Genomic DNA, 11,458 nt, shown 5'->3' with positions numbered 1-11,458 from the left:
AGTGGATTTTCTTGTTGTAACTTGGTTTTACTTTAAGTGTTTTTTCTTTGGTAGTCTTAGATTTTTTTGGTGTTTTTTGAAGTTTGTTTTGGCATTTCAATAAGTGCACTGGTGTGGGTATTTTCTGTCGGTTTTGTTTGGTTTTGGGGGGGGGTTGTTTGAATTTTTTTGAATGCTAGACCGCGAAATTTGCACTATCTCTAAAGAGATATATTTTTTTTTTTTTTTTGGAGGGTGGGTGGGTTCGACTGTCTGTTTTTTTGAGTGGCTGGCCGCGCGGGAGCGCCCCCGTGGCGCCAGGGGCTGAGGAGCCCCTCCCGCCCTCCCGGCCCCTTTAGGGCAAGGAGGCCCAAAGGGCCCCCTGCCCTCCCCTATCTCCCTCCCACTCTCCCTGCCCTCCCCTATCTCCCTCCCGCCCTCCCTGCCCCTTTAGGGCTGAGGAGGCCCCGAAGGGCCCCCTGCCCTCCCCTATCTCCCTCCCACCCCTCTGGGGCCAAGTAGGCCCTGCTGCCCCCCCTGCCCCTTTGGGGGGGGGTAGTGAGATGGGCATTCCCCTTAGCTTTGGGGAATGCCCTGGTTCTGGGGTGACTGAGTGTATGTAGCTGGGATCTTGGAGTGGGCCCTGGTAGCATTCACTGTGGCCCAGGGGTGATCTTGGTCGCAGGCTCAAAGATGAGGCAGGACTTGAATAAACCGAGGTCTGTGCTTTACTGAAGAGCAGATAGGTGCCTTGGAAAAAATCTTTGCTGGTGTGGATGGCTGTGAAATCCTCCTGCAGCAGGCAGCTGAGTGTTCTTCCTTGGTTCACGATGAGTATTCTGCAACGACAAGCATCTAAACAAGCATCACCCTAAAGTCACTGGGATCAATAGAATATGAGGCTTTTCCCACATGGATTGCTTAGTCAGTGGTGCTTGTTCCTTGCTCTGAGGATTCTGCTGTGGTAATCCATGCTACTTGCTAGAAGGAGGAGAGGTGTTAATTTTGAGGTGGAAACAGGGGTTAGCTGTTAAGCTTAGAGGAGCAATAGCGTTGATGTGGGCTTTCTTTCTCAAACAATAGCGTTGATGTGGGCTTACCGTCTCAAACAATAGCGTTGATGTGGGCTTACCGTCTCAAGCACTTGGTATTTCTAGGTTTGAGCCGCAATGTTAGCTACGTTGTGATACCCCACTGGCAGCCAGGCTTTTTGACTGAAGTGCTACCTCCAGTTGCTCTGGTACTCGAATCCCAAAATGACACTTGAACTGGAGCTAACTTCTCAGAGGGACTCCCCAATTAAGTATGATAGCTGAAGCCTCGGCTACAGCTGCTGGGAATAGCCCTGCTAAGCTGGGCTTGGGCTGGAAAAACAAAAATGAATGTCTTGTGAATCCTAGCTGTGTGGGAATGCCACTGGCTGTAGGGACCTTACCTCTTACACAGGAATCCCAGGAGGTGAAGAGCTCGGCGTTGGCAGTTCTGACGCTGGAGGTGACTTGGTGGCAGCTTGCTGTCCTTGCATTCCTGGTGAAGCTGGCTCTGTACGTGTGGTGGGGCCTCGAGTAGCGCTTCAGAAGCGGAGAAAGCTGGCTGCTTGGTTGTTCTCTGCTTGTTTTTCTGTTTTGGGGAAATACTCAGAGTCCTGCAAACACAAAGGAAAAAAGTAAAACAAGTGCTTCTCAGATTGCCAACCTTCTACTAACAGATAAGTGCCAGATGATGTGTACTTAAATGTAGGTGCAAATAGGTGGCACGAATAGCACTGATGGAAAAAGAGACTAAGACTTGCTGCTGGAACTGCTCTATGTAACTTACTTTCCTGTGGGCTTGCAGGTGAACTTCATTGCATTTGTGGATGACAGCAAAGAGATGCTGCTAAGTTATCTTAAAACTTACAGGGAAGAAAAACTGCTCTTGCTAAGCAACACACCTTAAATGGATTCTTGTGACTGCGTACCTAGCTTTCCAGACAGCCGTTGAAGAGACTGCTCACCAGCATAAGGCAGGTTGCAGGTGACAAAAAAAGGCACTTGTATGTCAAGAGGCTATGCAAAAGGATTGCCATTCACACTCTCAAAATGAACTCTGACACTGCTATATTTTGTGCTCCCTTAAACTCAATTAACAGAAAGAAATGAGGTGGCTGCATTGAAAGATGCTTGCTATTAAATAGCAATTGGTGGGAGCAGCCCAAGTAGTGCTCGTAACGTGTGTGGCAGCAAGAATTCCTAAACCCCAAAGAGAAAATGTAGATGGGAAGCAGCGAATGCGTCCACTTAGCAAGTGGCTTGATACTTCTGCTCTTTGCGAGGCTGCTGTTGATTTACATTACATAGATTAATAATACTGTAATTCAGAACTTCTTCCCTTGCAAATAACTTCTTGCAGCATTCTTTTAGGCGATGATATTTGAATGCGGCTTTTGCCAAAGAGCTGTGACTTCAGCTGCCTAAATCCTGTAGTACTACTGTGGTCACATCCTGCGATCAGAAATGGCTTGCAGCAAAAAAACAAACTTGCCACTTGGACTGCTTAATAATGTTAATCAAGTTTGTTCACCCTGGGCGTTTCATGCTGCTGTCTACTTATTTCCAAATGGATGCCCTACTCTGAAATATTCTGTAGGAAATAAAAGAAGTGAAATCAAAAGGTGAGATGAACAGCTAGAGAGGAATGCTGCTGTCAAAAAGAATCTCGATGAGAACCTGAAAGGAAAGCTCACTTGAATGAAGCTCGCTAAGGTACAAACTCTGCTTTATCCTTTAGAAGTAAGATTGTCACTTACCCGCGTTGCCTGAGGAAGAGAACTGGGCTGGGGACGCTGCAATTTCAACCCTGCTTGCTGTTCTAGCGTATCTGATTCAAAGGTGGACTCCTCTGGCACGATGGAGCAGATGGAGCAGGTGAATTCAGACTTCTCTTCTGGGGGTAGAAAAAAAAAAAAGTTGTTTATCTTAGGAGTTTCTTCTGTTGTGTGAAGCAAAAGAAGGCCGGTTGGGCTCAGCGTTCTTTGATAGCACGCTTAGCTGAATACCTCCTCTCCCTTATATCCCCTAACCAAAATAAAGCTTACAAAAATAAATAAACTTTATGCTTTTACAGGAAGCTTTCTACCTTTTTTTGTTTTTTTCTTTTAAAAGTTTCTAATCTCCTGCAACTGCACAGAGCATCCTCCTTTGATTAGCTCTCAAATACCAGGAAAGGAGGTGGCAGGTTGCTCTTCCTCGGTGCCAAGTTTTATCGCTCCTCTTTCTTGAGTATGCTGCTGCAAGTGCACAGCTTGAACCTGTCTGGCTTGTGAGGAGTGTTTGTATGTGAGCCTGAATTAGCCAAGCCCTATCTGCTTGTCTCTGTCTCAATTAACTGTCTCTCTGCAGCCTTTGCTTTTAAGTCCATTCATAATTTCGGAATAGCGGCGGCGATAGCCAGAAACCAAGTCCACCTTTTGGTGGAAGAAGTGAAATGAGAACTGTTTATTTATGTCCCAACTTAAACTTTACCCTTTTTAAATGAAGTATGAGACGACTGCCGCTACCAGACTCAAGTCTATCTTTGTTTCTTTCAGGAGTTTGATGGAAGGCTGGACAAGGCTCTGAGTGACCCGATCTACCTATAGGTGACCGGGAAGGAAGCTGGACCAGGTGGCCTTCGACGGACCCCCTCGCTCCCAGCGACTTGAAAACTACATAAAGTCAGACAGTGCTTCAAGAAAAGGGAATCTTGGAGATATGCTAGCAGTAATTTAATGATGTAATTGTGAAAGCTGTTTTTTTCAATGGAGTTGAAATGATTAATTAAACTATAAGAGCCAGTTCCATTGATGGTACAAACTTGTTTTTTTTCTATGTAGTTGAAATACTACTTAAACTATAAGAGCCAGTTCCACTGATGTTGTAAACTGTTTTTTTCTATGTATTTGAAATGATTACTTAAACTAAAAGAGCCAGTTCCAGTGATGTTACAAACTGGTTTTTTTTTTTTTTCAATGTAGTTTAAATGATTACTTAAACTGTAAGAGCCAGTTCCATTGATGTTATAAACTTGTTTTTCCAATGTAGTTTAAATATTACTTACACTATAAGAACCAGTTCCAGTGATGTTATACACTTGTTTTTTTCAATGTAGCTGAAATGATTAATTAAACTAAAAAAGCCAGTTCCAGTGATGTTACAAACTTGTTTAGGTAATCATTTTGACTACATTGAGAAAAAACTATAAGAGCCAGTTCCATTGATGTTGTAAACTGTTTTTTTCTATGTATTTGAAATGATTACTTAAACTATAAGAGCCAGTTCCAGTGATGGTATAAACTTGTTTTAAACTATAAGAGCCAGTTCCATTGATGTTGTAAACTATTTTTTTCAATGTAGTTGAAATGATTACTTAAACTAAAAAAGCCAGTTCCAGTGATGTTACAAACTGTTTTTTTCAATGTATTTGAAATGATTACTTAAACTCTAAGAGCCAGTTCCACTGATGTTATAAACTGTTTTTCTCAATGTAGTTGAAATGATTAATTAAACTCTAAGAGACAGTTCCAGTGATGTTACAAACTGTTTTTTTCAATGTAGTTGAAATGATTAATTAAACTAAAAAAGCCAGTTCCAGTGATGTTATAAACTTGTTTTTTCAATGTAGTTTAAAAGATTACTTAAACTGTAACAGCCAGTTCCAGTGATGGTATAAGCTGTTTTTTTCAATGTAGTTGAAATGATTCCTTAAACTAAAAGAGCCAGTTCCAGTGATGGTACAAACTTGTTTAAGTAATCATTTCGACTACATTGAGAAAAAACTATAAGAGCCAGTTCCAGTGATGGTACAAACTTGTTTTTTTTTCTATGTAGTTGAAATATTACTTAAACTAAAAGAGCCAGTTCCAGTGATGGTATAAGCTGTTTTTTTTCAATGTAGTTGAAATGATTAATTAAACTAAAAAAGCCAGTTCCATTGATGTTGTAAACTGTTTTTTTCAATGTAGTTGAAATGATTACTTAACCTATAAGAGCCAGTTCCAGTGATGTTACAAACTTGTTTAGGTAATCATTTCGACTACATTGAGAAAAAACTATAAGAGCCAGTTCCATTGATGTTGTAAACTGTTTTTTTCAATGTAGTTGAAATGATTAATTAAACTATAAGAGCGAGTTCCAGTGATGTTACACACTCTTTTTTTCAATATAGGTGAAATGATTACTTAAACTGTAAGAGCCAGTTCCAGTGATGTTACAAACTGTTTTTTCAATGTAGTTTAAATGATTACTTAAACTATAAGAGCCAGTTCCATTGATGTTGTAAACTGTTTCTTTCAATGTAGTTTAAATGATTACTTAAACTGTAAGAGCCAGTTCCAGTGATGTTACAAACTGTTTTTTTTCAATGTAGTTGAAATGATTACTTAAACTAAAAGAGCCAGTTCCAGTGATGGTATAAGCTGTTTTTTTCAATGTAGTTGAAATGATTAATTAAACTAAAAAAGCCAGTTCCATTGATGTTGTAAACTGTTTTTTTCAATGTAGTTGAAATGATTACTTAACCTATAAGAGCCAGTTCCAGTGATGTTACAAACTTGTTTAAGTAATCATTTCGACTACATTGAGAAAAAACTATAAGAGCCAGTTCCATTGATGTTGTAAACTGTTTTTTTCTATGTATTTGAAATGATTACTTCAACTATAAGAGCCAGTTCCATTGATGGTGTAAACTTGTTTTTTTTTCTATGTAGTTGAAATATTACTTAAACTATAAGAGCCAGTTCCATTGATGTTGTAAACTGTTTTTTTCAATGTAGTTGAAATGATTAATTAAACTATAAGAGCGAGTTCCAGTGATGTTACAAACTCTTTTTTTCAATATAGGTGAAATGATTACTTAAACTGTAAGAGCCAGTTCCAGTGATGTTACAAACTGTTTTTTTCAATGTATTTGAAATGATTACTTAAACTCTAAGAGCCAGTTCCATTGATGTTGTAAACTGTTTTTTTCTATGTATCTGAAATGATTACTTAAACTCTAAGAGCCAGTTCCAGTGATGTTAGTAAGAATGATGAATACTGTTCAGTTCTCCTGTACAGCTGTAAGTATGCTATAGTTTAGATACCGTTCCTGTGTAACAGCCAGGCGCTATTGCATTTGTTTTATACATTTCTTGCATGGCTGTATGTTTATCAGAAAATGGAAAAAGACCATGCTTTGTAACACTTAGCTGATTTTACGCCTTTGTAATAACTTCACTGACTCAATAAACTACTTTTACAGCTGTGGTAATACATAGCCTTGCTCTGGTGTGTCTGCCTTTTACTTAGTGAATGTAAGGTATAATAACTTAAAGTTGCTTCCAAGAAGCAGTTGTACTGGGTTTGATAGGTTTTACTTTACAAATGCCCTTTTCCCCAGTGATGCTTCAATATTTCTCCACTCCTGCAATTTTCCATCTTCGATTCCATATGTGCCACTCTCACGTGTAGCTATCTAACTACTCTCAGGCTTAAAGCCTTTGTGCTCCAACTCCTTCTCTCCACCTTCTGTTGTGGAGTTTCTCTAGTGTCACATTACCGAAAGAACTTCTGTGTGATGTGCTTTCAAAATACACAGCTGGCGTTTTGTCAGAGTTGTCCTCCCCGAATGTTATTGAGGAACATTCTCTTTCCCCCTGTGTATTTTAATGACCTGCACTTAATTACAGACTAATGCAAAATAAAGGACTAGTTTTCCAAAACAAAGCCTCTCCAATTCTGTGCAACAAGGCATCTTAGACTCTGCATGCCAGCTGATTGTATGGCTAAAGGAAAAGGTTTTCCCTTGACATACCTACACCACGAAACAAGCACCTTCCGTGTAATTCCCTAGCGCGTTTTACCGACTCCTGCAGTAAGCTTTCGGGGTTTTGAAGAGTTGCTTTTGTGTCTGTTCAAATAAAAGCTCGTTTGCCACCATTGGCAGGCATAGCAGTTGCTGTTAGACCCCACGGGGTGGCTAAAGGCTGCCCGGCTGTTCTCTCAACCAAAAAACACTAATGGGTGGAGATAGCAGTATTCACACAGACAAAGAGAAGGTGACTACTTCCAACAGTATATGTGAATGCATGCTTCTGTATGTAACGAATGCTAATCCGCTAATTGCTCACGGCACCGACCCAACCACGCACAGCTGAATACCCACAAAGCGACAGCCTCAGGTGAACTCTCACCCCCTTCCGAAATCTTGCGGCACGACGTGGAACCCTATGGCCAGTTTAAGTCGGCTGTCGCCATTCTGTCCCCTCCCAGCCCCTCGGGCTCGTCGCAGAAAAAGGGGCCCTGGCTCTGAACACTACTACCGAGCAGCAACTGTAAACATTACTGAATAAGCACCACTGTTTTCCTCCCACAACCCAAACGGAGCATCAAAACGGGAGCTTTAAAAACAATAAACAAACATTCAGTCCCAGCTGCAACTAACACCCTACTCTTGATTATTAAAATTACAGGACATGAGCTCTGCTACAAAGACACATATATGTACGTCCTATGTTCTTAACTGGCAAAAGTTGTTGCGCAACAGGACACGTTGAAAAAACTACTTACAATTAGACGAAAAGACAACTGTTTGCTCTTCTCATTTGCATACTCAGAAATTTCCATTAAAAAACCCACAACAAGCTAGGACTAAATATATATATATATATATATATATATATGTAAAATAATATATATATTAATATATTATATAATATATATATATATATTCTCGCTGAACAAAAACCAAATCTTAGCAAATCAGGAAAATCTTCAGTTGGAAGGGACAGCAAGGATTATCGAAGGCCAAAGCCCCGTGCTACGATCCCACCGCAGAGCGCACCCTGAGATGACGTTAAAAATAGTGGGTCAGGGGTTCAATACCGGCACCGCTGCGGGGTAGATTGCAGGATTCGTTACTACACTGCGGTCCCGCAGCGCCGCGCCTAAACTCTCCATTCCGAGCTGCCCGCCCTCATTTCTGTTTCAGACGTTTCAGATACGATGAGGTCAAGCAGTTCCAGAACAACGGAAAGCATGCTGGCATTTCTTGGCAAGATAAAACCATTTATGGAAAAATATAACGCAGTTGGCAACTATGCTCAGGACTTCCACATCTTCAAGGACTAAAGAAATAGAAAAAAAAACCAACCAAACAAACAAACAAACTCACTCTGAGAAAGCACTGGCCGTGCCAGTCGTCCTAACATTACTTGGCCTTATTTCTTCCCCCCCCCTCCCCACACTTTCAAGAAGAAGCAAGAGAGGTTCATTTCTTGCAGTAGGAAAGTGAAATCCAACTCCCACTCCAAATCCAGTTCCACCCGATGGTGACGTTCCCGTAGTTTACCTTTCCACAACACAAAGGTGCGAGTAACTAAGTAACAAGATAACTATGCGGTTGAACCCTACCCACGGAGCTCCGAAGCCGTGCTCTTCGCACCGACAACATTGAAGTCGTTCCAGGACAGTTGCGGGGCTCTGCGTTCTGACGGTGGAAATATCCCAAGCGCGTACACAGAACGCTGGGTTAACGGCAACAAAGTTGCAACGGCCTCGCAAAGCGAGGCCTCGTTAAAGCTCTTGCAAAAGCGAAAGAAAAAGCTCCCTCGCCAGCAGCAAGTAACTGCTGGAAATTACCAGGTTCAGGGTAACGGGAGGGAAAGAGGAGAGACAGCAGAGCCACAAGGTCGTGGGCTGCGGTGAGCGAGGGCTTGCTCAAAAGCAACGGCCCAAGCACGCGAACAAGGGGAAAAAAACACCCACTTACCTTCAAAAAGTCCTATTAGGCAGAGACCACAAGAGAGAAATACTCTCTCCTCCTCTGCCGGCCCTCAAATGAGGACGGGAAGGGGTGCACCCTAGCTCCGCCCCTTGCGCTCACTAGAGAACATTGCCTGCACCTGAGCTCCCGTGGGTGGGCCCGGCTTTGCCCCAGGTGCTCAATCACTGCTTCGGGCCCTGACTGGGCCCTTCTGCTTCCTTAGCATTCAGAAGGCGTTGCTTCCTAATTATTTCGTGGCCCTTGTCAGGTGATCCACGTAGTTACAATTACAATGAGATCGTTGTAAGGTTAATCCAACATCGCGATTACACAGAGAGCCACTAAAACAAACAAACAAACAAACAAACAAACAAACAATAAAAGGATCTAAATCCATTTCCAACAGAAAACCTGGCTACAGTTACATGGGAAGAAAATACTTCTGAATCTATACTAAACGTACAGCCGTGGAAAGTCACAAATGTAATCGAAAAAAACCATAATTACACATACACGCAGGAATCGAGAGCGCTGCTGGACTGACAGAATGCCCAGCCGCAAAACACTCATTTTCAACGCAGTCACCGCCCTGAGCTGTGCGCCAACGCCGCAAAGGACAAGGCGTCCCTTTCGGAGCCACCCTCGTACTGGGCGTCACATAGAGACGCCTGTTCATTCAGAATTGGAAGGTCACAATCCCGCCGGTGCCATTTCATCCAACGTGTTCATCCCATTAACGGATGCTTTCGTTCGTTTCTGCATCTCAGCAGAACTCAGCAGAACTGCATCTCACCTCGAGAACTCAGCTCTAAAAAACCTCTGCTCACCCTTTAACAGGCTTATACATATTTTAGCGAACTAATCGAAGCAAAGGAACAACAGAGTATGATTTAGGTAACTGTTAGACAACTAGAGAACCATCCGGTGAGCGGCTACTCCGTCTTTGCACAACCTCCTTTTGAACAGTTTTCTCCAGTAACGCATCCCTTACATTCAGTTTCTTAACAAATTAAATACACTATTATACACGAACTGTGCCGATGACCTAAACTGAAAATTTGTTTCGTGCAGTGAAAAGGGGAAAGGAGAAAAATTAGGAAAGGAAAAAGGGCGAAGGAAAAAAAAACACCGTCTACCACACCTGACCCCTCCACCAACTGCTGCGATGCTCAGGTACTCACTGGATTTCAGGGACTAGACGAAAACCGTACCTGACAGGACCCAAAAGCGCAGGGCTCCTCTCGCTCCTCCCGTCTGCTCGTCATAAGCCTCCTTTCCTTACAAAATCTTCACATTAGGTCCTGCTGTAAGACAACTCCGTAGCTCTGTGAAGCATGCCCGTACGGTTCAGTGCTAAAAGAAGCCACCTGCTTCCGTGTTCGAGTGCGAAAGCAGTACGGCAGCTGCCAGTTCTGCGCTTTGAAAGCGCTGTTTCTTTCTGGCTTTCAGCGGCAGATGTATTTACAGCGACACATTGTAACAGGGACGAGCACGGCCTCTCTCACACTTTATGAGCTCTTTTTCAGAACATTTTGCTCCCTTTGAGATGCCAATGACCTTCCCCCCCTCCACCCTCCCCCCTCCCCGCGTTCCATGAATAACCCGCAGAGAACTGTCACACTGACCTATCTGTGCACACGCAGAATGGAATTGTAAACTGCAAGAGCGTGGAGAGTCTCTCTGATAGCAGCCTGTATTTTTTTAAGGGACCTGGGGGTGCTGCTTGATGCTCGGCTGAACATGAGCCGGCAGTGTGCCCAGGTGGCCAAGAGGGCCAAGGGCATCCTGGCCTGCGTTAGAAATAGTGTGGCCAGCAGGAGCAGGGAGGTAATCGTCCCCCTGTACTCAGCACTGCTGAGGCCGCACCTCGAATGCTATGTTCAGTTTTGGGCCCCTCACTGCAAGAAAGACATTGAGGCCCTGGCACGTGTTCAAAGGAGGGCAGCTAAACTGGTGAGGGGTCTGGAGCACGAGCCTTATGAGGAGCGGCTGAGGGAGCTGGGATTGGTTAGTCTGGAGCAGTCTCAGGGGAGACCTCATTGCACCCTACAACTTCCTGAAGGGAAGGCTGTGGTGTTAAAGGGTCTGGCCTCTTGTCCCAGGCTAATAGAATCCGAGGAAACAGCCAGAAGTTATACCAGAGGAGGTTTAGCTTGGACATGAGGAGAAACTTTTCCTGTCAGAGGGTGGTCAGGCACTGCCATGGCTGCCCAGGGAGGTGGTGGAGTCACCGGCCCTGGTATTGCTCAAGAGGCGCCTGGATGAGGAGCTACGAGAGATGGTTTAGTAATAGGAATGGAAGGGGGATAGGAATGGAAGGGGGTTGGACTGGATGATCTTGCAGGTCGTTTCCAACCTTGCCATTCTGTGATTCTGTGATTCTGTGATTCACTGATCTGCTGTAGCAGAGCCAGAGAGACCAAGCAACAACTTGGGTGAGGACCTTCACCGATGATCCAGAGAGCACTTCTGCTATACATCAGGCCAACCCATTTTTCTCTACAAAACGAGAACTGTCCATGCCCAGACTCACTTCCCGCACAGAACGCATTATCACACTGGAACGGGCAGCTCTGCGGCCCTTGCGGCGCGGCAGATTTGTCCTCTGGCTTCTCCTGCACTTTCCCATCAGTGCGCTTGCTGCTGCGGCCCCGACAGGGCCGAGAAATAAAGGAAACTGTCGTTACTGTCAGGCATTGCTATGACAAGGTGGGAAGGG

General features: G+C 43.7%; 1 long non-coding RNA gene across 2 annotated transcripts; it reads right to left on the bottom strand.

The window, feature by feature from the left end:
• Window positions 1-684: 684 nt before the first annotated feature.
• On the bottom strand, window positions 685-8,941 carry LOC128084209 (uncharacterized). Of its 2 annotated transcripts, XR_008208382.1 has the most exons (5): window positions 8,746-8,930; window positions 8,388-8,530; window positions 2,768-2,904; window positions 1,415-1,624; window positions 685-818 (listed from the first exon to the last, which is right to left on the bottom strand). It is a non-coding gene; the product is annotated as an uncharacterized LOC128084209 (long non-coding RNA). The 2 variants fall into 2 exon arrangements; XR_008208381.1 differs by having other exon boundaries at window positions 685-1,624; window positions 2,768-2,901; window positions 8,746-8,941.
• Window positions 8,942-11,458: the final 2,517 nt, after the last annotated feature.

The sequence above is a fragment of the Tympanuchus pallidicinctus genome, unplaced genomic scaffold (assembly GCF_026119805.1).
Source record: "Tympanuchus pallidicinctus isolate F22 unplaced genomic scaffold, pur_lepc_1.0 scaffold26, whole genome shotgun sequence".
NCBI classification, from domain to species: Eukaryota; Metazoa; Chordata; class Aves; order Galliformes; family Phasianidae; genus Tympanuchus; species Tympanuchus pallidicinctus.
The sequence above is the reverse complement of the archived record's forward strand: the minus strand, read 5'-3'. Positions and strand labels throughout refer to the sequence as shown.